This window comes from Chiloscyllium plagiosum, unplaced genomic scaffold, assembly GCF_037043375.1.
Source record: "Chiloscyllium plagiosum isolate Xiang-an unplaced genomic scaffold, Cpla_swu_hap1 HiC_scaffold_26, whole genome shotgun sequence".
NCBI classification, from domain to species: domain Eukaryota; kingdom Metazoa; phylum Chordata; class Chondrichthyes; order Orectolobiformes; family Hemiscylliidae; genus Chiloscyllium; species Chiloscyllium plagiosum.
In genome coordinates, this window is record NW_028270164.1 from 17,888,690 (window position 1) to 17,915,120 (window position 26,431).

At 44.5% G+C, this 26,431-nt stretch overlaps 1 long non-coding RNA gene across 1 annotated transcript in view; it reads left to right on the top strand.

The window, feature by feature from the left end:
- The first annotated feature begins 1,431 nt into the window (after positions 1-1,431).
- Positions 1,432-26,431, top strand: part of LOC122563118 (uncharacterized) — a 164,721-nt gene continuing 139,721 nt past the window's right edge. Inside the window, exon 1 of the long non-coding RNA XR_015750984.1 lies at positions 1,432-1,601. This is a non-coding gene — a long non-coding RNA (uncharacterized LOC122563118). The remainder of the gene's footprint in view (positions 1,602-26,431) is intronic.

The following is a 26,431-nucleotide window of genomic DNA, read 5'->3' on the forward strand; positions in this document are numbered from 1 at the left end:
AACACTACTGCCTCACAGCGCCAGGGATCTGAGTTCACTTTCATCTTCGGGCGACTGTCTGTGTGGAGTTTGCAGATTCTCTCTGTGTCTGTGACCTTCCGCAGTCAAAAGATCCTTTATTGGTCAGAGTATTGAGTACAGGAGTTGGGAAGTCATGTTGCAGCTGTGCAGGACATTGGTTAGGCCACTGTTGGAATATAGCGTGCAACTCGGGTCTCTTTCCTATCAGAAAGATGTTGTGAAACTTGAAAGGGTTCAGAAAAGAATTACAAGGATGTTGCCAGGGTTGGAGGATTTGAGCTATAGGGAGACGTTGGATAGACTAGGCCTGTTTTCTCTGGAGTGTTGGAGGTTGAGGGTTGACCTTATAAAGGTTTATAAATAGACAAAGTCTTTTCCCTGGGGTGGGGAAGTCCAGAACTAGAGGGCATAGGTTTAGAGTGAGAGGGGAAAGATATAAAAGAGATTTAAGGGGCAACTTTTTCATGCAGAGGGTACATGTATAGAATGAGCTGCGAGAGGAAGTGGTGGACGCTAGTACAATTGCAACATTTAAAAGGCATCTGGATGGGTATATGACTAGGAAGGATATGGAGGGATATGGGCCAGATGCTGGGAGGTGGGAGTAGATTGGGTTAGGATATCTGTTGGCATGGGCGAGTTGGAACCAAGGGTCTGTTTCGGTTTTGTACATCGCTATGACTCTATGTGCAGATTTGGTGGATTGGCCAAGGTAGATTGGTCATAGTGTTCAGGGATATGCAGACTAGGTGAATTAGCCATGGGGAACGCAGGGTTGTAGGAGGAGGTGGGTCAGTGTCGGGATGGGATGCTGTTCAGAGGGTTGGTGTATACTCGATCAGCTGAATGGCCTGCTTCCATACTGTAGGAATTCTAAGATTCTATGAATCCAAAGGCAGGTAAGCGTTTGTCCATTATAAGTGTCAGATTGGAGAGAACAATATTAATATTTCAATGTCCAGACAGTTTTGTTTCATTACAATTACAGCGTGTTAATGGTTAAAAATATTTTACAAGTAAGAATCAATTCCAGACATTACATTTCACAGCACTCAGAGTGTTCCTTCGCATTTATCCACAGTGCGATTAAATTTGACAGGCTGAGGACTTTTAAAATAGTTTCAGTGTGTTGTTATCACAGATCAGTTTTCAGAACATTTGAAATCTAGATAGTGCCAAAGGTGTACCGACACAGGGTGTCAGATGCTACCAGGTTTGACATCCTCACAACAGTTAAAAAACATTTCTCATTGTCGAAATTGTTTTTTGGTGTGGACTTTTTTTTTGCCTTTTATAAGGAACAATAAATAATGGATAATAAATCTTTAAATAACTCGGGGTGGTGAGCTACCGAGACTGAACCTTTCATCATCTGTGTGCTATTGCTTTCTGCCTTCGTCTTTTGTTTCTGTCAAATGTATTTCATTGCAGTTTTATGTTGTAACTTTTATTATTTGGAATGGGTTTGCGTGTATACTGATATGGAACTGGGATGAATAGATGTTACTGTGTGGTGGGATATCCTACATCAAGCCAAGAAGCTCTCAGTTTGGATGAAGACTTTGTCATTGGCATATAATGTAAGAGAATTTTTAGAGTCTTCTTTTCAAATTGGGTAACAGTGCAATATTAAATACTATTAAAAATTATGTTGTCTGACAACAGGCTTTGCAGGATAATTGAGGCACTTGTTACCTTATAGGATTCAGATTGAAGACAGAAAGAAGATCAAATTTTGAAAAAAAGAATAAAAGGCCAAGTCTATAAGTTTAACCGAATTAAATCGGTGTAGGATGTAAAAGCTAAACATTGAATGCATTGTTCATTTTGCTGTTACCTCTTTGCAATCCTTAAAAAATAAGAACATCAGGTTTTTGGAAAAAATATATATGTTCAGACTCAGTATGTTCACTTTTCAAAAATTTAGTTATAGGAATCATCAGTGGGAGTTTTAAACTTTACTGTGAAATCTGAAGTGTTGTATCTAAAATTAAATTGGAATTAAATTGTAATGAATTTCCCAAAAGGAAAAACTTAATCATCTTGATGCACTTTGAAACAATTGATGCATGAAACAGTGTATTTTTTTCATGAAAATACTCTCAATTTATTCAGGTAGCATTTAAGAATTACTGTTATGGTCGTTTTCTTTGTGGTATGTTACCTGGGGAGTGTGACGATGAAGCACAGTTAAAGTGTGGGGAATAATTAGTTAGGATTGACGCAATTCAGTCACTGTTTTAAACTCATACAGTGTTATGTTTATATTTACGTTATGCTATCCTATTGCCACATGATAAGGTAAACCCCCCATGAAAACATACAAGTTGTTCTGCTATAATGCATGCTTAGTTAATGCAAATCCGCAATAACATGAATGATGAATTGGGAACACTGTTTCTAAAATGTAAACTTTTAAAGCTTGCATTGGTTATAATAAAATTCTGTTCCCATTAGTTTAAATGATGCCGCTATTCCACAATTTTCTTATAATAGGGGATTCCATGAGAATGGAAATACCGCATATTAGCAGAACTGACTGCATTGTATTACACCACCTCAATTTGGCAAGGGGATAAAATTAGATGCTTGAGGTTTGCTGTAAAGAGAGATGTTGCTGTAAATGTTTTGTATTATGCTCTCTAGGACAAACCCAAGAATGCCATATACCAAACAGTATTAGGTTTGATATTCTTGCATTTGTTCCAGTAAGTGGAAGATGAAATATTTCAGCAATCAGCCTTTTTCTCATTGACATTCCAGTTCTGTGTTACCAAGTGATGATTATAGTTTGACAAGTTTTCATGTGTCGTTCTCATTATCAATGTGGAAACAAGGAGTCATAAGGGGAAAAGTTGACAGAAAGTGCACACAGGCATGAGACTTTTAAAAATCTAATATAAATAATTTCAAATTGGAACTGATTTGCTGAAAACTCCAGGCATTCACACTTCAGTTCAAGTTGATGAAAAGGATTATCCCTCCCCCATATAAATCAGATAAACTTACACGTTTGGCCTTTTGTAGGAGCCAAATAACAGGTTGGTTGTTTACTTTAATTACAGCACTCTGCAATACTTAACAGAGGGCAGTGCATTTGTGTTTGAACAATTTAGGTACTGGTTGCAAAGCTGGTGGCATTGCATTGAAATTCAGGTTCTCTCGCAGTGAAGAAGCAAACACATATTACTTGCTGTGATGTTTCTAGCCAACTCAGTTAATTCTAAAAGGGAATTTGAATAACAATAGTAAGTGACTATAGTTGAAAAAGCTCAGAGACAGCACAATAGGTCCTGGAGTCCAAAGCTCCTCAGCCCTAGTTGTCTGTTATTTTCCTCATTTCACTCTTCATTGAGCTAAAGGAAATGGTACAAATTTATACCTTTGTCAATGGAACAGCGAAATGAAACTAGAGAAACTTCATTTGTTTTGAGCGGAAATCTAATTTCAGAAAAGTTATTTTTCTTTTGTGCTCGATAGAAATGATAGTTTCTTCTGGAAATCTGGTTCTTCACAATAATAGGTTCAGATTTCCCTGTGAAGAAATACTTAAACATGGATGGTCCTCCATAGATGATCAGGATGGGAAATAACAATGGCTCAAGAAATCAAATTGTGGATACTACTGTCCAGAACCTTCTCTTTTTATGCCATCCTGTTCAGTCCGGTTTACATTTGTTATGCAACTGAATGATTCTTACTACCCACAGAGAACCTTATCAGTGTCACTCATGTTCCAACAAAACCCGACATTGCTGCACACTACAGTACAATGGCTTAATGTGTTCATCCAAAAGCACTCTTTCCACTTTGTTGATGGAGATATTAACTGATTTGTTTTGATCACATAATTTGATATGAACCCAAATGCAAGCTTCATGTTGCCTGACCACTTGAGTGATTTCTGCGTGCAGCTAATCACATTGCTGAATGGCTGGATGTCTAAACAAGAGGTGCAAATGCACAAAGGGTTAACTCTACATAAAATTAACCTGCATCCCTGAGAAAGGGGTGGTGCGTTCTACATGTTTCAGTGAATATATAAAGCAGGAATATCCAATGGCAGAGTGTGGCTACCAAGTGTTGTCTTCTGAAGTTGTCAGTCTGGGACAAGAACTATTATATCTGTATAAGATAATGGTTCAGAAAGAGGTAATGTTGGAGACTGATTAGACTGCACCCAGTGTGATATTGTTCAGGCTTGGGTGGGGATGAGGCAGGGCATCTTATGATCTCATGAAATGCAGAGCTATACTTACATAACCTCAGCAACTATCTTTAATAAACCAATGCGTCTACTACCAGGTTGCAATAATACAATAAACTACCACTTCTGTAGATAAGTGCCACTTCTTGTTAAGACTCAGTATTGGTGGATCCTCTACCACAGTAAGCCACATAGGTCATTAGACCCAATGAAGGAAAGAGAATTGGTGGTAGCATCCTGTTATCCACAAATTCCACAGGAGCTACTTAAATTCATCCTACAAGGTCATCTGCAGTTTCTCCCACTGGAAGTCAGCAGTCATTCTTTTGCTTTGCTTTCGATGTTGGAGCAGCGCTACATAGGGGCCAAATGCTTAGCAAAGACAAGTGGAGCACAGACAATGTATACGGTTGATTGGCTAAGTCTGGTCTGAAACTTTGCATGGCTTGAGTGCAATTGATAAAGTTCATCTGGAATATTTGTTTGGTAGAGGCTTTTATTTCTGCACTGTGGCCAAGAGGATGTTGTAATGATCGGTAACAGAGGGAAGGTAAGGTAAGCTAAGTGTGACTGTGGAATTAGAGTTGCATTCACTAGCGCTGTAATTGGATAAGCCAGTTATGGTCAGCCTGGTCTGAAGAGGATTGTGGTCACCTCCCTTTTTCTGTTCCTCCTCAGCTGCTTTTGGCTCGGAATACGGCCTTTTGGCTAAGATCAAGTGTCTGTTCTTATCAGGACAGGGGTCATGTTGCGAGTCATCAGAGCTAGTGGAGATCATCGCTGGATCGTGATTGGACGTTGGAGGATTGTTTGGTTGTGCTGACCTGCTATTGGTGGATCTTCATGCTGGCTTCAGCCTAACGCCAATTCAGGGACCAGCCAACCTCAGAGCTATGGCCTCAACAGCTGCCCGCACCCCGGGCCAGGGGGGTTGAAACACCGTCCGGATGTCTGTCAAGAAGGTGGAAGAGCGTACACCAGTCGATCGGACGGTTTCGTCAAGAAGGTGTTGTTCGAGTGCTGTGGGTTCGCCGCAGCAGACGTGTACTGCCTGCAGGGTTTCCCTGGGGCAGGCTACTTTGACGTCACCTTCAGGAGCGTGAAGCAATGCGAGCAACTCCTGGAGGTCTTCAAGGAAAAGGAAGAGGAGCTGCTGTTCTCCATCTTGTCGGCGGTCCCCTTGTGTGTGCTTCCTGCACAGAGGAGTCGGGTTGTTACGATCCACATGTACAACCCCTACGTGCCAGCAACCGATGTCCTGACGTTCCTGGGAAGATATGTGCAGGGTCGAGGGACAAAGCACCGATGTGGTTGACCCTTTCGGGATCTGGACCAGCAAACGACAGGCCAAGGTAACCCTGAGGGTTGACGCCAGCGGGAATATCCTCCACCCACCCTCTAGCTTTGCTATCGGAGGGAGCAGAGGGTACCTGACTTATGCAGGGCAGCCGAAAGTGCGCCAAACCTGTGGGAGGTCAGGCCACATGGCGGCGGACTGCAAGGTCACGATCTGTCGGAATTGCAAGAAGGAGGGTCACCCGACCAAAGTGTGCAAGGAGGAAAAGAACTGCAATCTGTGCGGGGAGGCGGGCCACGTGTACAGGGCCTGCCCAAGACGAGGGGCTGCCACCTACGCGCAGATGGCCGGAGGTGGGCCACAAAAGGACGGCAAGGCACCGCAAACCGGCAAGGGAATGGTGTCTGGGGGCACGCAACAGGAAGGACAGGCCGGAGCAGAGCAGATGACAGCTACCGGAGAGGTACAGCTGCCGAGCGAAGCTCCGACAGGACAGGCAGAGGAGGAGGAGGTGGAGAAGGGAAAGAAGGAGGCAGAGGAATGGACCGTGGTGCAAAACAGGAGGAGGAAAACCCACCCGGCCGCCAAGACCTCCCAGAAAAAGGGGAAAAGGCAGCTGCATGAGGAAGACATGGACAGCTGTTCGGAGGGTGAGGACGGGCGTAAAGAGGGTCGTCACCAAAAGAAGAGGCAGAGCGCTGCGAGGAGAAAGGAGGGCAGCACCTGCCAACCAAGGGACAAACCTCGTGAGGAAATGGGAAACTACCACCCCCCACCAGGTGAAAGCCAGGAGGGCCCCGCCGCCACACAGCTCCAGGTCACTGGGAGCAGCGACCCTCTGACAGCCCCGCTGTCAGATATAGAAACAGACAACGTGGACCCTGGTCTCGGCCCGATGACACTGAAGCGGGGAAATGGGCCGAGTGGGGAGCTGGACAGCTACCTCAGCCCTGCGAGGGTCCAGCAGTTTGTGTTCTGCATGGGGATGCAGACAGCTACCCCAGAGGGGCAGGACCAGCGACAATCGGACATGGGTAACCTTACAACCTGTTAAAAAAATGGGGTTAAAAATTGCAACTATTAATGTGCGCCGCATAAAATCTGCTGCGCGATGTGTTTCAACACTGGCCTTCCTGGCCAACGTGAAAGCCGATGTCCTGTTTCTGCAGGAGTTTGCGATACCGCACCTCAGCAGCTACAGGAGATGGTCGAGCTTGTGGGCCCATGGGCCGTCAGTGTGGTCGGGGGGCAACGATAACCGCTCCTCGGGCCTGGCTATTCTGTTACGGGGAGGCAACTTCACCATCTCCGAGGTTAAGGAGGTGGTGGGCGGGCGCCTCCTCGTTGCTGATGTTACATACAGAAACGCTCCCGTAAGACTAAACAATGTGTACGCCCCAGCGGGTAAGAGGGAACGGTTGGCCGTCCTGCAACAGCTTCCACTGTTGCTGGCTACGTCCAGGCCGGTCATTCTGGCCGGAGACTTCAACTGCATCATTGATGCAGAAGGACGATCCGGCGGGGGGGACAGTAAACTGGACGCCACGTCCAGAACCCTGATGGACACGGTCAAAGATGCCAAGCTGCACGACGTCTTCAGCACCCCTGCAGACGGAGCGCAGCGTAGATATACATGGTCACGGGCAGACGGGTGTATCCGCTCAAGGATAGATTACCTGTTTGTGTCCTGAATGCTCCCGGTCAGATCCACCGGCGTCAAACCGGTGTTCTTCTCTGACCACTGCCTCCTGCTGGCCGACTGTCACCTACAGGACGAGCAGCGGGCTGGTAAGGGAACGTGGAAGCTGAACACCAAGCTGTTGACTCCGGGAAACATTGAGGAGTTCAAGAGGGATTACGCAGGTTGGAGAACCGTGAAGCACCTCTTTGAGTCTCCAGCGGACTGGTGGGAAACAGTAAAAGGGAACATCAAGAGGTTCTTCATCCTCAAAGGTGTTCAGGAGGTGAGAGAGAGACGGGGAAAACTGTCCCAGCTCAAGGAAAGTATGCAGAACCTGCTCCTGCTGCAGACGTTGGGGGTCGATGTCACGGAGGACCTCAAGGAGGTGAAGGGTCAGCAAGCCTCGCTCTTTGTCTCGGAGGCCTCCAAGATAATCTTCCGGTCCAGAGTCCGCTCCGAGGAGCAGGACGAGATGTGCTCACGTTTCTTCTTCCAGAAGGTGCACAAATAGAGCTCCGTGCTCAGCAGCCTGAAGGAAGAAGATGGCTTGGTAACGTCATCTCAGGCTGACATCATGAGGATCAGCAAATCCTTCTATGCCAGTCTGTATGACGAGAAGCCAACCGACAGTGCGGCCTCCCAGTTGTTCCTGTCCTCTATCACGGAGGTCCTAGACGACGGAACACGAGAGAGGCTGGACCAGCCGCTATCTCTGAATGAGCTGACCAAGGCCCTCGAGTCCTTTGAAAAGAATAAAACTCCCGGAAGCGACGGCTTACCGGTCGAGCTCTATTCCGCTCTGTGGGACTTGATTGGCCAGGACCTGCTGGAGGTCTATGTCAGTATGCTTCGGGCAGGTACCATGAGTGAATCCATGAGGAAAGGCATATCACCCTCATCTACAAGCAGAAGGGGGAGAGGGAGGAAATTAGAAATTGGAGACCGATCTCACTGTTAAACACAGACTACCAAATCTTGTCAAAGGTCATCGCCAACCGGGTCAGGTCTGCTCTGGGATCGGTGATCCACCCTGACCAAACCTGTGCTGTACCAGGCAGGAAGATCGCTGAGAATCTCGCACACCGAGACGAACATCAACTGTGTCTGGAGGATCATCAACTTGGTGAAGGACGCTCTCTGGGTGGTCCGAACCCTGCTGATCTTCCAGCTGAAGGAGTTGACCCCGACTGAGTGTTGCAGACTGGCACATTCCAAGGTCCAGGACTACGTGTTGATGGACGCGCTGAAGCTTGGGGCAGCTGCCGCCAAGGCGCGGTGGGGAAAGACCACCGTGTAACATCTGCCTGCCTAAGAAGAACAGGGGGCCCACGCAGTCATTTGGGCTCCGCTGGCGCCTCAGCTCAATGTAATCGTACCATAGGAATGATTACCCTGTTTCGATACGCAAAGAAATGGAATGTTTACAGAAGGATGGTATGTCCAGTTGTATAGATCAAATATTTATGAATAAAATTTATTTTTGAAATAAAAAAAAATGTGTAGCTCCTGAGGACCAGAGGAAGAGATTCTGCTCGAGTGCTGCAGGTTCGACACAGTGGACGTGTGCTGGCTGGGGAGAAACCACGGGGATCGTGTTGCGAGTCGTTGAAGCTGCTGGAGGCCATCGCTGGATCGTGATTGGACGTTGGAGGATCGTTTGGTTGTGCTGACCTGCTCTTGGTGGATCTTTATGCTGGCTTCTTTTTTTTTATTTCAAAATATACTTTATTCATAGAAATAAATCTTTGGTACTTGTACAATTTGTCATGTCGTTCATAGATATATACATTGCATGTCTTAAACATTACAAAGAACAGATTGAATTACTCGAATTTACAGTTATCCTATTTACAGTTCCCTTTATTAACTATCCAGTCTCTTATTATTTAGCTGTGGCTTCAGCAGGACCCACCTACTGAGTGGGTGCCCTATTATACTATAGCAAATGAACCTTTTTTAATCCCAGTTTATGGGGTTACCATTGTTCATTTGACTGTCCTGTCTCTGGGGTAGCTGTCTGCATCCCCATGGTGAGCACGAACTGCTGGACCCTCGCTGGGCTGAGGTAGCTATCCAGGCTCTCACTGTGGTCATTTACCTGCTCTGGAGTCATTGAGCCAAGGCAAGGGTCCGCACCGTCCAGTTCTGTGTCTGACAATGGGACTGTCAGAGGATCGCAGCTCTCAGTTGTCTGTAGTTGTGGGGCAGTGGGTACCCCCTGGTTCTCACTGGGTGGAGGGTGGACTTCAGGAGGTCCGTTGTTTCCTGGTTGGGAGGAAATGCCCTCCTCTTTATCTACGGCGCTCTGTCTCTTCTTCTGGTGGTGATGACATTCTGTGCGCACGTCTTCACCATCCGAAGAGCTGGCCGTCCCTCCCTCGTGCAGCTGTCTTTTCCCCCTTTGCTGGGAGGCTTTGGGGGCCTGGCCGGATTTTCTCTTCCTGTTTTTAACAGGTATCCACTCCTCTGTCTGCTTGATTACCTTCTCCTCCATTGCTTCCATCTGCCCAGCTAGAGCTAGGATCAGCTGCTGTGTCTCTCCGCTGGCTGCCGCCTCCTCTACTCCAGCCTGTTCTTCTTTCTGGGTGCCACCAGACTCTGTTTCCCTGCTGTCTGGGTGCACATTACTGGTCTTTGGGGGTTCACGGTTCACATTGCTACCTCCAGCCATCTGTGCGTAAGTGGGTCACCCCCCCCCACCCCTGTCTTGGGCAGGTCTTGTACATGTGGCCCACCTCTCCACACAGGTTGCAGTTCTTTGCTTCCTGACAGTCCTTAGTCAGGTGACCCTCCTATTTGGACGCGGGACTCTGTGCTCTATGGTCTGTTCCTCAGGACGCACACTGAGATGAACATTAACTTTGCCTGGAGGATCATCAACTCGGTCAAAGACGCTCTTTGGTCTGTCCAGTTCCTGCAGATGGTCACCTTGCAATCCGCCGCCACGTGTCCCGACTTCCCGCAGGTTCGGCACACTTTCGGCTGCCCTGCATATGTCAGGTAGCCTCTGTTCCCTCCAATTGCGAAGCTCGAGGGTGGGTGAAGAATGTTCCCATTGCCATCGACCCTCAGAGTCACCCTGACCTGCCGCTTACTGGTCCAGATCCCAAAGGGGTCGATCACATCGGTGGCTTCTCCCTCAACTTGGACGTACCTTCCCAGGAAGGTCAGGACATCAGCCGCTGGAACATAGGGGTTGTACATATGGATTGTGACAACCTGATTCCTCTGTGCAGGAAGCACACACAATGGGGTTGCCGACAAGATGGAAAAGAGCGGCTCCCCTTCCTTCTCCTTGAAGACCTTCAGGAGCTGTTCGCACTGCTTCACACTCCTGAAGGTCACATCAAAGTAGCCTGCCCCAGGGAAATCCTGCAGGCAGTATACATCCGCTGCAGCGAACCCACAGCATCCCAGCAGCACTTTCTTGATAAACAGCATGCGGTCAAGCGGCGTACGATCCTCTATCTTCTTCACAGTCACCCGGACGGTGTTTCGAACCCCCTGCCCAGGGCTGCGGGCAGCTGTTGAGACCATAGCTCTGAGGTTGGCTGGTCCCTGAATTGGCGTTAGGCCGAAGCCAGCATGAAGATCCACCAATAGCAGGTCAGCACAACCAAACGATCCTCCAACGTCCAATCACGATCCAGCGATGATCTCCACTAGCTCTGATGACTCGCAACTCGACCCCTGTACCCTAGGCACACCACATGGCAAAGAAATCTACACGTCCGCTGCTTCAAACCCGCAGCACTCCAGCCCAAGGAACAGAGGGCGGATCCTGAGGAGCACCAAGACATGGCTTGGCTGGTGGTGAGAAGGACTCTGCCTGTGAGATCCTTTATGTACGTCTGGACGCTCTGCCGCACCGTACGCTGCCCATGAAGCAGCTGCGGGGGTGACAAGACTATCACACACCTCCTTATGGAATGTGCCTACGCAGAGGAAATCTGGAGAGGAATGCAGTGGTGTTTGTTGAGGTTCGTCCCGAGCAGCTCTGTGACGCGGGACTCCGTGCTCTATGGTCTGTTCCCCAGGCCGCACACTGAGATGAACATTAACTTTGCCTGGAGGATCATCAACTCGGTCAAAGACGCTCTTTGGTCTGTCCAAAACCTGTTGATCTTCCAGCTGAAGGAGCTGACCCTAACTGAGTGTTGCGGACTGGCACATTCCAAGGTCCAGGACTACATGTTGAGGGATGCGCTGAAGCTTGGGGCAGCTACCGCCAAGGCGTGGTGGGGAAAGACCACCGTGTAATGTCTGCCTACCAAAGACGAACAGGGGGCCCACTCAGTAACTCAGCTCCGCTGACGCCCCAGCTAAATATATGGATGGTAAACATACAGACTTGTATATACGAATGATTAATTCCGATCTCTGTATGTAAAGAAAGGCAAGGTGCGCCTGTGAATGGCACCACCAATTGTACAGATCATCAAAATATTTTTTATGAATAAAGTATATTTTTGAAATTAAAAAAAACAAGGACCGTGACCTCATGGCAGCCGGATAAAGTTAGAGGGAGCAGATCTTGAAGAATCCTGGGCTGACGAGTATCCAGGGCTGATCCCAGCAATGGAAGCATTATGTAAGTAGTACAATTGTCTGTGGGATGACGTTTTATTTGGTGCCAAGACTTTACTGGCACCAGATGAGCTATTGGATTGTCTGTAGATATGTTTGTTGCTCGGTAGTCACACTGTCCTTCTGATGGCGATCCCAGCATAGTTCAGTGGACTGCAGCAGATTCACGATGGCTGCTGCTTTAATGAGGACCAACTTGCACTGAATGTGGTCACTGGGCATCCTGTCATTGAGGGAGTAGAATCCCTTTCAGTTGTGGTTCTTCTCCACAATTCCATGTAGTACCTGCTAAGTGACTCGTGTGAAGTCAGAGGCATCCTGTATTGTGTGCTTCCTTCATCTTCTCTCTGGCAAGACAGGATGGAAAATGTTCAGCTTTCTTTGTATACAGAGCTTCAGTAACATCCTTTAAACAGCAGACAACATCTGTGGCAAATATCACTTGCTCCAGCCTGGGAGGAGCTTGATGCACAATGGAACTTAGTCAAGGTCATCCTTGTAGCCATTGGTAACACTATCCTCACCCTGCTTTGTGATTGAAAATCAGGCGTGGGTAGCATATTCTGGTCAGTACCTTCTTAGTAAAACAAAGAAATCTAACCCACTATTACACACCAAGGTTGAGATAGGAGGACTCAAAACACTAATTCTGCTTTCTTCCTGCCAGACCTGCTGAGTTTCTGATTTAGATTCCCTACACTGTGGAAACAGGCCCTTTGGTCCAACAAGTCCACGCTGATACATTGAAGAGTAACCCATCCAGACGCATTTCCCTCTGACTAACGCACCTAACCCATCGGCAATTTAACATGGCCAATTCACCCGATCTGCACATTTTTGGACTAGCAATTTCTGTTTTTGTTTGAGACACGAGAATTGCTCTTTGAAGAGCCAAAGTGGATATGGCCTCTTGCTAAAGATCTGTCTTCCCACCACCTCCATCCCAACCTACTCCACCTTCGAGTAGCTAATTCTCCTCTGTGTCACCTCTACCTAACATACTGTAGGACAAGCTGGATAGAAGCAACTGCACCCTCAGAGCCAGTAACCTAAGCAGAGCCCTTGAGGTCAGAACCTTTGCCTACACCCACTTACATAGCAGTTCCTGTGGACTTCAACAACTTTAAAAATAACATTCCCAGCCACCAAACCCTTCCATTATCTTTAGAAATCTATCAGTAAATAACTTCAGAATAGATGTTGATATTGGGAAGCCCTTCCTGCAGCTGAGTTAAGAGAGGGTGTTTGTTCAAAAAATCAGGACAAATAGCAGCACAAAAATTAAATAAGCATTAGGCTCATATCTCCAGTGTCAATCTCTAGCCTGTGCAAGTGCCGTTACTAAAATTATATCTGGTAGGAGAAGGACCAGAATTGTGCAACTGCACCATGGATCCCATTTTACATCCTACATGATAATCACTGCAAAAACACACTGAATTGTGTTGCCTCCAAGCAAATTGACCACTATGCTGCTGGGAAGAAAGAAACATCAACATCAACATCTTCAACCAGGCCAATATCTCCAGCATTGAGGCACTGACCACCCTCGATCAACTACAACAGGCTGGGCATGTTGTCCGCTTGACCAACATGAGACCCCAACCCCTCCAAGCAGGTGCTCTGTTCCCATTTCAGAAATGGTAAGCGAGCCCCGGGTGGGCAGAGGAAGCACTTCAAGGATACCCACAAGACCTTACTGGTGGAGTGTGGCATTCCCTCAGACACCTGGGAATAACTGGTCCAAGACTGTCGAAGGTGGATGAGGAGCATTCATGAAGGCTCTGAATATCTTGAAACTTGCCGTCGAGAAAACGTGGCAGCCGGGCGAAAGCAGTGTAAGGAGTACACTGCCACACTAACAGCCTATCCACCCCTCCCCAGACTTGCCATCTGCCCCAAATGTAACAGAGCCTGTGGTCGCTGCATAAGTCTTACAACCACCTACAGACTCAGCCTGAGAGTGGAAGAGAGTCATCCTTGTCTGTAAGGGTCTGTCGATGATGATGATGATAACCTTCAAGATAAGACATTGTAAAGAAGAATTTCAAATTAATTTAAAATGTAAGTATTTCAATGTAATTTCAGGAGGCCAGTAAATCTTGTGAACAATGCCAGAAGTGCCCCTTTTGAAAGCAGAAATAAGTAAATTTTTGGCAGCAAAATGCATTAGAGTAATGGATACGAAATGAGGAAGAAATGATGGGTGACTTATTTAATCCCTTCCTGTAGTACAAATGAAAAAAATGAAATGATCCAACATTTCAAGGACTGATTGATAGAGAAAAGGAAGAAGAGAAAAGTTGTTGCTTACCCTCAAGGAAGTACATTTATAAAATCCAATATAGAAATAGATTGGTTTATGTACTGAAGCTGTTACATTGTTAACCTTCTCTGGATTTGATGTACTAAGAATTTCATTCTTTATCTCAAAATCAAAGACTTGAGCTCTCAGTCATTCACAGGGAAGTTCAAATTCTTCTGGCATTAAATAATTCAATTCATATTGTTTCCAATTTCTTTGACCTACTTAATAGCTTTTTACATAATTTTAATTATTTAATCACACTGTTAAATTCAGCAACACTTGACTGGCATTTCATTATCAGTTGAGGCAAGTAGACTTTTACCCAACTGTAAATGTACATAAGAATATATTAACATTAGAAATAGAAGCAGGAATGCCGAGGCCATTCATCTCCTCAAGCCTGCCCTACTGTCAATAAAATCATGGTTGATCTAACTCAAGCCTCTACTCTTCTGTGCTGGTTCCTCATAGCCCACAACTCCCAATACTTCTGAAAATCAACCTATCTCTTCTTTAAATGCTTTCAGTGATCCAGCCTCCACAAGCCTCTGAAGGAGAGAATTCTAAAGTCAAAACATATGGTGCTGGAAAAGCACAGCAGGTCAGGCAGCATCCAAAAAGCAGGAGAGTTGATTCTTTGGGCAAAAGTCCTTCATCAGAAATGTGCACATTCCTGATGAAGGGCTTCTGTCCGAAACTTCGACTCTCCTGCTCCTCGGATGCTGCCTGACCTACTGTGCTTTTCCAGCACCATACGTTTCGACTCTGATCTCCAGCATCTGCAGTCCTCACTTTCTCCCAGAGCTAGACACTCACTACTCTTTGAGAGAAGAAATTCATCTTCAACTCAGTTTTAAATGAGTATCCCTTTTATTCTGAAGCTATGTCTCCTAATTTGGGATTGCCCCAAGAGTGGAGATATCTTCTCAACATCTAACCTGACAAGCCTCCTCAGAATCGTAAACAAAAACAGAAACTGCTAGAAAAATTCATCAGGTTAGGCAGCATCTGTTAAGAGAGAGGAGAGTTAACATTTGAAGTCCAATCACCTTTATTCAGAACTTCAAGTCCTGAGGAAGGGTCACTGAACTCAAAATATTATGTCTGTTTTTCTCTCTCCACAGACCTAATGAGTTATTCCAAGCACTTCTGTCTTTGTTTCAAATCTTCAGCATCCACAGTTGTTTGTTTTAGTTTCATGTCCCCTCAGAATCTTGTATGCTTAAAGAAAACCACTCCTCATTCTTCTAAACTCTAGTGAATAAAAGTCAAATCTGTTTAACTATTCTTGATAAGCCGACACCTGATCCCAGGAATCAGCTAACTGAATCTCTTTTGAACTGCATCCAATGCCAATGCTTCCTTTTTTAAATATGGGGACCAAAACTGCACACAGTACTCCAAATGTCGACTCACCAACACCCTGCATAGTTGTAACAGAACTTTCCCATTCTTAAACTCCAATCTGTAGCAATAAAGACCAAACTTTTGTTTGTTTTAATAATTATGTTGAATCACAAGATCATCCAGGTCTCACTGTACTGCACATTTTGCTCTCTCTCTCCATTTAAATAATAATCTGCCTTTTGATTATTCCTATCAACCTCACATTTTTCTAAATTAATCTTCGTCTGCCAGGTTTTTGCCCACTCACTCAATTTATCCTATATCTCCTTGCAGATTCCATATATTTTCATCAGATGTCCTCCCATTTACTTTAGCATTGCCAGCAATTTGGATATATTACACTTTTCCCCTCCTCTAAATCATTAATGTACATAGATAATAAATTAGGACCAGGGCTGAACCTTGTGGCTATTTCTTTCTTAATAATGGACTCTTTCAATTTCCTACAGCAGATGTTTGACTAACTGGTCTACAGTTTCCTGATCTCCATCTCCCTCCCATCTTGAATAGGGGCATCACATTAGTGGTTTTAAAATTGACTGGCATCTTCCTTGAATCCAGTGAGTTTTGTAATATTTCAACCATTGTCTTCACTGTCTCAGTAACCTGATCCTGTAAAATCCTTGGATACAGGCCATCAAGTACTGGTGACTTGTTTGTTTTTAGTTCCATTAGTTTGTCAAATATTTTGTCAGTCATGATAAAGTCTGTTACAAGATCTTTCGTCCTATTTGCACCCTGTTTATTTGTTATTGTTTGGGTGTTTACAGTGTCCTCCACTGTGAAGACTGATGTAAAGTATAGGTTTATTTGCAATTTCCACATTCCTTAGTATTAAATCTCCATTGCAACCTCCAAGACTCCTACACTTGCTCTAGCTACTCTCACCTTTTCCATACTTGGAGAAGCTCTTGCTGTTTGTTTTTCTATATCTTGTCTGTTCACTTTCATAATCAATTTTCTCCCTTTGTTTTAGCTTTTTACTCATCAACTATTAGCTCCAAAAAATTCTAAATCCTCTGGCCTACCATTAGTTTTGCTACTTTTTATGACTTTGGACTTTCTCTCTGACCATCTTTGTAGACCATTAGCTGGTTCATTCTTTCCATTGAAAAGTCCATTTTTAAGTTTGGAATAAATTCTTGCTGAGCATTTTGATATAACTGTTTAAATATCTGCCACTGTTCATCCTTTGACTTTTGCTTAGTCTATTTCCCAGCCTATTTTAGACAGTTCTTTCTTCATACATCTCTAATTGCCCCTAATTAAGTTGAGGATAGTGGTTTGAGACCCAAGTTACTCTTGACAAACTGCTGGGATCTTTACCTCCTCGAGGATCCTTGATATGTGATTTCTTATTAATCCGAGCTCATTACATATGACTGGATCTAAAATAGCCCATTCCTGGGTAGGTTGTGTTACATACTGCCCTAAAAAACAATCTCTAATGCATGTTACAATTTTTTCTTCCATGTTACCCTTATCCATCTGATTTTGTCCAGTCATTATGCAGATTAAAAGCACCTATAACAATTTTAGTACCCTTCTTGCGCAGTCATCTTACTTCTTGTTAGAGTTTTTCAAAACTTTCCTTCAATTGAAACCCCCTCCCCCACATATATTAGTCTAAAGTCCTAGCTACAACTTAGTTATGCAAGTTGTTAGGACACTGGTGCCAGCATGATTCAAATGAACCCTCTCACATCAGTCTCTGAGCCATTAATTTATCTCTCTAACCTATTTAGACTTCACCGATTTGCATGTAGCTCAGACAGTTACCTGAAAATTTATTCCCTTTGTGGATCTACTTTTTAATTTGTCCTCAAAATCCTTGTAACCTTCAGCAGAGTCTCTTTCCTTATCCTAACTGTGTTGTTGGTACCTATGTGGACCATGACAACCAGATTCTTCCCCTTCCACTCCAAGTTCCTCCTAAGTCCAAAAACGATGCACTGAACCTGGGCACCAGGTAGGTAACAAAATCTTTGGGATTTTTTGTCTTTGCTGTAGAGAACAGTATTTGTTCCTGTCAATATTGCTGCTACATTTATCTTCCCTCCCACCCTCCCTTGAATGGTCCTATGGATCGTGGTGCCATGGTCAGTTCACTCAACCTCCTTGCAGCCTGTGCTATCATCCATCGTGCAAACTGAAATCTTATGCCAATTGGACAAGGGCGTTGCTGAGTCTCCTCCAGTCTCCTGTCTAAGTTCCCTCCAACTGTTATAATGTGGTTGCTGAAAGTTCAAGGCAACCATTCTGTTCAAAATAATTTTGAATTTCAGTCATTAACCTGTTTTAACATTTCATCCTTCATTAATTACTCATTAAAATGCTATTTAAAAAAGGATAATTGTCCCTTCAATTGATTCTAATCAGTCTGTGTAAGAGGGCAATTCAAGGTATAACTACATTGACCTATATCAACCTGAAGCCAATCACAGTAGAATGGATTGACAAATTGAAAACTTCCCCTTCACACTTTTTCAATCAATCCATTGAGATGTGCTTTCTGTACCTTAGAAATTTCTGTGTGAAGTTATGTTTTTTGGGTAGCAGAAAGAGAAACAAAGGCTATCAAAGACAATGTTACTTTGTGTGTGTCTTTAACTCTTTGATAGGATAAGAGTGTTGAGGGCTGGCCTAGCATTATTTGCCCAGAGGAAAATGAATTCAGAGTCGACTACATTGCTGTGGGACCAGAGTCAAATGTTAACTGGACCAAGTAAGGACAGTAGATTTCTTTCCCTAAAGGACATTCGTGAACCAGTTGGGTTTTTATGAGAATCAACAATGGTTACATGGCTGTTATTAGACTAGCACTTTCTTCCAGATAGTTTTTCATAGACTTAAGATTTCACCATCAAGCATGGGGGGACTTGAACTCAGGCCCAGATAAAAATTGACTGTGAATTCTGGATTCCCAGTCCAGTGGCAGTGTATGTGAAGCTTCACATTTCTAAACAAATATGCAGTTAGAAGAACAAAGACACCAATGCCCATTCTTCAATAGTATCTTATTATTAAAATGCATTGGCTATATAACACTAACATTTTCAGAATGCTGCATCTCACAAAACTAACTTCATTTTATGCTGACTCCTTGCATTGATCAAATTACCTTCCAGGCAAAGAATAATTGAACTTTACCTATTTGCCAGACAAACCTTTTTCTTGGAAAAGCACTCTTGATTGAAACTATGATAAAACAAATGGTGCCCATACCGTAAATCTGAAAGAAAAACAAAAAGAGCTGTAAGTCTAACAAGCCTGGCAGTATCTGTGAATGGAGAACTGTTCAGAAGAAGAAAAATATTTGACTCAAAACTTTAACTTTGTTTCCTCACAGAGGATGCCAGAGCTGTTTTGTTTCTCCAGATCTGGCTGTTTTTATTTCATTTAAATTGTTTGTTGTAGGTCAGTCATCTCAGCTCCAGGACATCTCTTCAGGAGTTTGACAGGGTAATGTCCGAGATCAAACAAATCTTTAGTTGCTTCTTCAATTACCTTCCTTCCATCATAAGGTCAGAAGTGAGGTGTTTGCCAATGATTACACAATTCAGCAACATTCACGACTCCTCAGATACTGAAGCAGTCCATGTTCAAATGCAACAAGATCTGGACACTATCCAGGTTTGGCCGACAAGTGGCAATTAACATTTGCATCACACAAATGTCAGGCAATGACCATGAGACAATGTAATCACCACTCTTTGATATTCAATGGTTCTAACATCACTGAATTCCCCACTATCAATGTCCTGGGGATTACCATTTATCAGAAACTCAATTGGACTTGCCACATAAATAAAAGAGCTACAAGAGCAGGTCAGACATTAGGAATATTGCGATGAGTAACTCCATTCCTGACTCCGCAAAGTCTACGCAAGACACACGGAGAAAGTGAGGACTGCAGAAGCTGGAGATCAGAGTCAATAAGTGTGGTGCTGGAAAAATACCAGCTGGTCAGGCAGCATCCAAGGAGCAGGAGAGTTGATATTTCGAGCATAAGCTCTTCATCAGGAATAATAATGAAGAACTTATGCTCGAAATGTTGACTCTCCTGCTCCTCAGGTGCTGCCTGATTGGCTGTGCTTTTCCAGCACCACACATCTAGAAGGCACAAGTCAGGAGTATGATGGTATGCTCCCCACTTGCCTGGATGGGTGCAGTTACAACAACACTCAAGAAGCTAGACATCATCCAGGATAAAGCAGCTGCTTAATTGAAACTACATCCACGAGCATCACTCCTTCTTCTATCAATATTCTGTCGCTGCAATCTGTACTGTCTACAAGATGCATTGCAGAAATTCACCAAAGATCCTCAGACAGTGCCTTCTAACCTAATGACTACTTCCATTGAGATGAACAGAGGCAGCAGGCATGTGGGCACAGCACATTCAGGGAGGTGGTGGCCTATTGGTATTATTGCTAGACAATTACATAGAACATAGAACAGTACAGCACAGAACAGGCCCTTCAGCCCACGATGTTGTGCCGACCACTGATCCTCATGTATGCACCCTCAAATTTCTGTGACCATATGCATGTCCAGTAGTCTCTTAAATGTCCCCAATGACCTTGCTTCCACAACTGCTGCTGGCAACACATTCCATGCTCTCACAACTCTCTGTGTAAAGAACCCGCCTCTGACATCCCCTCTATACTTTCCTCCAACCAGCTTAAAACTATGACCCCTCGTGTTAGTCATTTCTACCCTGGGAAATAGTCTCTGGCTATCAACTCTATCTATGCCTCTCATTATCTTGTATACCTCAATTAGGTCCCCTCTCCTCCTCCTTTTCTCCAATGAAAAAAGTCCAAGCTCAGTCAACCTCTCTTCATAAGATAAGTCCTCCAGTCCAGGCAGCATCCTGGTAAACCTCCTCTGAACCCTCTCCAAAGCATCCACATCTTTCCTATAATAGGGCGACCAGAACTGGACGCAGTATTCCAAGTGCAGTCGAACCAAAGTTTTATAGAGCTGCAACAAGATCTCATGACTCTTAAACTCAATCCCCCTGTTAATGAAAGCCAAAACACCATATGCTTTCTTAACAACCCTGTCCACTTGGGTGGCCATTTTAAGGGATCTATGCACCTGCACACCAAGATCCCTCTGTTCCTCCATACTGCCAACTATCCTATCCTTAATCCTATACTCAGCTTTCAAATTCGACCTTCCAAAATGCATCACCTTGCATTTATCCAGGTTGAACTCCATCTGCCACCTCTCAGTCCATCTCTGCATCCTGTCAATATCCCTCTGCAGCCTACAACAGCCCTCTATACTGTAAATGACACCTCCAACCTTTGTGTCGTTTGCAAACTTGCTGACCCATCCTTCAATCCCCTCATCCAAGTCATTAATAAAAATTACAAACAGTAGAGGCCCAAGGACAGAGCCCTGTGGAACACCACTCACCACAGACTTCCAGGCAGAATATTTTCCTTCTATTACCACTCGCTGTCTTCTGTTGGCCAGCCAATTCTGTATCCAGACAGCTAAGTTCCTCTGTATCCCATTCCTTCTGACCTTCTGAATGAGCCTACCATGGGGAACCTTATCAAATGCCTTGCTGAAGTCCATATACACCACATCCACAGCTCGACCTTCATCAACTTTTCTAGTCACATCCTCAAAGAACTCGATAAGGTTTGTGGGGCATGACCTGCCCCACACAAAGCCGTGTTGACTGCATTTAATCAAGCCATGCTCTTCCAGATGGTTATAAATCCTATCCCTCAGAATCCTTTCTAATACCTTGCAGACGACAGACGTGAGACTGACTGGTCTGTAATTGCCGGGGATTTCCCTGTTTCCTTTCTTGAAGAGAGGAATTACATTTGCCTCTCTCCAGTCCTCAGGTACGACTCCAGTGGAGAGCGAGGATGCAAAGATCTTCGCAAGTGGCAAAGCAATTGTATTTCTCATTTCCCAAAGCAGCCGAGGACAAATCTGGTCCGGGCCTGGCGACTTGTCAATCTTAATGTTTGACAAAATTTTCAGCACATCAGCTTCCTCTATTTCTATCCATTCCAGCATGCACATCTGCTCTTCAAAGGTTTCATTCATTACAAAGTTCATTTATTTTGTAAAGACAGAAGCAAAAAACTCATTTAGAGCTTCCCCAACCTCCTCAGACTCCACACACAAGTTCCCTATGCTATCCCTGATCAGCCCTACTCTTTCTTTGACCATTCTCTTATTCCTCACATAAGTGTAAAATGCCTTTGTGTTCTCCCTAATCCGTTCTGCCAAGCCTTTCTTGTGCCCCCTCCTGGCTCTCCTCAGACCATTTTTGAGCTCCTTCCTTGCCTGCCTGTAATCCTCTAGAGCTGAGCTTGACCCTAGCTTCCTCCACCTTATGTAAGCTACCTTCTTCCTTTTGACGAGAAGCTCCACCGCTCTCGTCATCCAAGGTTCCTTTATCTTACCCCTTCTTGCCTGTCTCGGAGGGACATATTTATTCATCACTTGCAACAACTGTTCCTTAAACAGTTTCCACATGTCTATAGTGCCTTTACCATGGAACAATCGCTCCCAATCCATGTTTCCTAACTCATTTCTAATCGCATCATAGTTTCCTCTTCCCCAATTAAATATCCTCCCATTTTGCCTAATCCTCTCCTTCTCCATAGCTATGTAGAATGTGAGGCAGTTGTGGTCACTATCACCAAAATGCTCTCCCACCACAAGATCTGATACCTGCCTCGGCTTGTTTCCGAGCACCAAGTCTAGAATGGCTTCTCCCCTTGTCGGCCTGTCAACGTACTGAGTTAGGAAACCCTCCTGAACACACCTTACAAAAACAGCTCCATTCAAATCTTCTGCTCGAAAGAGGTTCCAATCAATATTGGGAAAGATAAAGTCACCCATTACAACAACCCTACTACACTTTTCCAAAATCTGCCGACCTATGCTTTCTTCAATCTCCCTGCTGCTATTGGGGGGCTTGTAGTAAACTTTGAAGAGAAAATGAGGTCTGCAGATGCTGGAGATCAGAGATGGAAATGTGTTGCTGGAGAAGCGCAGCAGGTCAGGCAGCATCTAGGGAACAGGAGAATCGACATTTCGGGCATTCCTGAAGAAGGGCTAATGCCCGAAACGTCGATTCTCCTGTTCCCTAGATGCTGCCTGACCTGCTGCGCTTCTCCAGCAACACATTTCCATCTCGGCTTGTAGTAAACCCCTAACGAGGTGACTGCTCCCTTGCTGTTCCTAATTTCCACCCATACTGACTCAGTAGGCAGATCTTCCTTGACAATGGAAGCTTCTGTAGCTGTGATACCCTCTCTGATTAGTAGTGCTACACCCCCTCCTCTTTACCCCCCCCCCCTTCCTATTCTTTTTCAATGCTCTAAACCCTGGAACATCCAGCAACCATTCCTGTCCCTGAGAAACCCTTGTCTCCGTTATGGCCACAACATCATAGCACCAGGTACTGATCCATGCTCTAAGTTCATCACTTTTATCCCTGATACTCCTTGCATTAAAGCAAACACACTTTAACTGATCCCTTGGTTCCTTCCCAGGAAAATCCTTCCCACTAGCTGGTCTATCTCTTGCTATTGCCTCATCTGCATTAACTCTCACCTCCGGTATACAGCTCAGGTTCCCACCCCCCTGCCATACTAGTTTAAACCCTCTCGAACTACTCGAGCAAACCTTCCACCCAGGACATTGGTCCCCTTCCAGTTCAGATGCAACCCGTCCTTCTTGTACAGGTCCACCTTACCCAGAAGGCATCCCAATTATCTACATATCTGAAGCCCTCCCTCCTACACCAGCTGCGCAGCCACGTGTTAAGCTGCACCCGCTCCCTGTTCCAAGCCTCGCTATCTCGTGGCACCGGTAGTAAACTAGAGGACACTACTCTGTTCGTCCTGCTTTGCAGCTTCCATCCTAACTCCCTGAAATCACTTTTTATATCCTCAATCCTTTTTCCGGCTATATCATTAGTGCCAATATGTAACACGATTTCTGGCTGTTCGCCCTCCCCTTTTAGAACATTATACACCCAATTGGAGATGTCCCGGACCCTGGCACCAGGGAGGCAACATACCTTCTGGGAATCCCGATCCTGACCACAAAATCTCCTGTCGATTCCCCTAATTATCGAGTCCCCTACCACGAGTACTTTTCTATTCTGCCCCCTTCCCTTCTTTGCCACAGTGTCAGGCTCAGTGCCAGAGAACTGACCGCTATGACTTTCCTCTGGTAGGTCATCCCCCCAGCAGTATCCAAAACGGTATACTTATTACTGAGGGGAATGTCCACAGGGGATCTCTGCACTGTCTGACTGTCCCCTTTCCTCCCCCTAACTGTAACCCATCTATCCTTGTCCTGAACCTTAGGAGTGACCAACTCCCGGTAACTCCTCTCAATCACCCCCTCAGCCTCCCAAATGATCCGTAGTTCATCCAGCTCCAGCTCCAATTCCCTAACACGGTTTTCAAGGAGCTGGAGTTGGGTGCACTTCCTGCAGATGTAGCCAGCGGAGACATATGCCATGTCTCCCACCTGCCACATTCTGCAGGAGGAGCAAGCAACTGCCCTAGCCTCCATACCCGACTTATCTGAACACCCACTCAGTACTAAAGTAAAAAGCTTAGTTCAAGTTGCTATAAAATTAATAACAAATTTATATTCAATAGAGGAAGTTTAGAATGAACCCTACCTTATTAACTAGGTTAGAGGAGGAGGGCTTGTGGGAGACACAGTTGTAGAGTCTCGGGTTTAGCCGCCTTGCTGATATATATACTCACTGCTTTCCTTCCCGGCTGCCCCTCTGATCCTCGTCACTTCCTCCACTGCTCCCACTCCTTCTGTGATAGGGAAAACACCGCTGTCCACTACCGGTAAGTAAGTTTAAAAAAACTGCCTTACCTTAGCTGCAGTCTTCCGGGTTCGTGTTATCTCCGCTGCTGCTCGCACTCAAAAATCCAGAATTAATCCAGAAATCGTTAACTAAATTAATCCAGACTTCTGGGGACCCGGGTTCAAATCCCACCATGACAAATGTTGGAATTTGATTTCAGTAAAAATCTGGAATTAAGGGTTTAATGATGACCATGAAACTGCTGCCAATTGTCAGGAAAAAAAAATACCATCAGGTCTTCTAATGACCTTTAGGAAAGGAAACTGCCACCTTTACCTGGTCTGGACAATGAGTGACCTCAAACCCAAAGCAATGCATGGTTGACTCTTAACTTCCTTCTGAGCAATTAGGGATGGGCAACTAATGTTGGCCTCACCAGTGATATCCAAATCCTGTGAGTGAATTAAGAACAAAGATCTTAAGAGTGAATTAAGATCTCTGTTTAGTGACTCCTCAATGCCAAACTAAAATGAATTAAAAAGCAAAAACCTACTCTTTGCCACTCAATGTTATGCAATTATGTTGCATTATATGTAATTCTTCAAATAAGTGAGGCTCAGGCACTTCTTTTAATCCTTTTTTAATGATACTTTGTGAGTTCTGAGCAACTAATTCTTTGAGATCTGCTTTTGTCCAAGTATCAAATTAGGAACCAAAATAACTCATGTCACAACACAGTGTCACGGCTAACTACCAGCAGATGTAATAAACAATAATTAAGAAATTGACTTTGCTCGCCTCTAAAATTAGAAATGCAAATTTAGCAAAAAGACCGACAAAAGAATAGCTGCATACATCTCAGATACAAATCTGAGCAAAATGGGAAAAAAAAGTCTACAAATTAAGGCAGGAGATAAAAGTGATCCATTTCAGATTATTATTTTTAAACAAAATTGCATTACTGTTCATAATTAATCAACATTGGAGCCTTGTGCTAAAGGGAATAAAAAGAGATTTTTGTGATTCGTGCCAATTTTCCTCGAGAATTGCCGAGCAGGGAGCAAAGGGTTGGATTTGGGCTTTGTTTGAAGTCTTCTGATTTGGGTTACACGTGAAGAATCGCTGCTGTATTTAGTGAGGAGGACTGTTAGGTGCAGTGGAGTTACACTGTGATGCAGCTCCTTCAGGAATGAGAGAGACATTTTGAAAAATATATGAACCGTTAACACACACTGAAGGCATTGATCTGTATTTTTTATCCTTGGGGTAGATGGCAGGAGTTGCAATGATTCCCAGCTTGGCTCACTTGTATTGAGGGGAATGCCAGGAAAGCTGGGACTAACATTCCGGGGTTTTGGGGTACTGATATGGGCTGCAGTCAGGCCAATCAATCTCGGAAATAACTCAGGCAGCAACAGCTGAGGCCGGCTTTTATATATCTCAATCATATCCGTCCTCAATCTCCTCCTGTGCAAAGGCAACAAACTCAGTCTATCCAAAATAAAATAAAGAACAGCAGATGCTGGAGATTTCTGAAACAACAACAGAAACAGCTGAAGAAACTGAGCAGGTCCCATAGCATCCATGGAAAGAAAGCAGAGTCAACATCTCAGGTTTGGTGACTTAACCAAACTCATCACTACAAATCTTCAGCCAAGACAACTTGAAAGACCAACTCTGTTTCTCTGCCAGACATGTTGAGTTTGGCCAGCATTTCCCATGTTTGTTTCAGATTTCCAGCATCTGCAGCATTTTGTTTTATTTGTATTGTAGCAATATGTACAAGTTATACTCACAAATTAAACATAATTACTAAGACTACTCGGAACAAGGGATGTCACATCCGTCAGGATCTCAAATTAGATTTCACTTTCTCCATTTCAGAATGTAAATTGGGGCCACAGAGATGTTATTACTCACTGTCATGTATGAACAGTACATAGTGAACACTAAGGACCAAAGTGAAAAACAGTCCCTTGATAAATATATAACATTATTCACTCAGGTAATGTAAAAACCTGTCAATTTGTGTAATTAAAGGGTGAGTTATTTTGGAATAAGGGACCCAAAAGTGAAAACACACCTACTGAGAAAAGGCA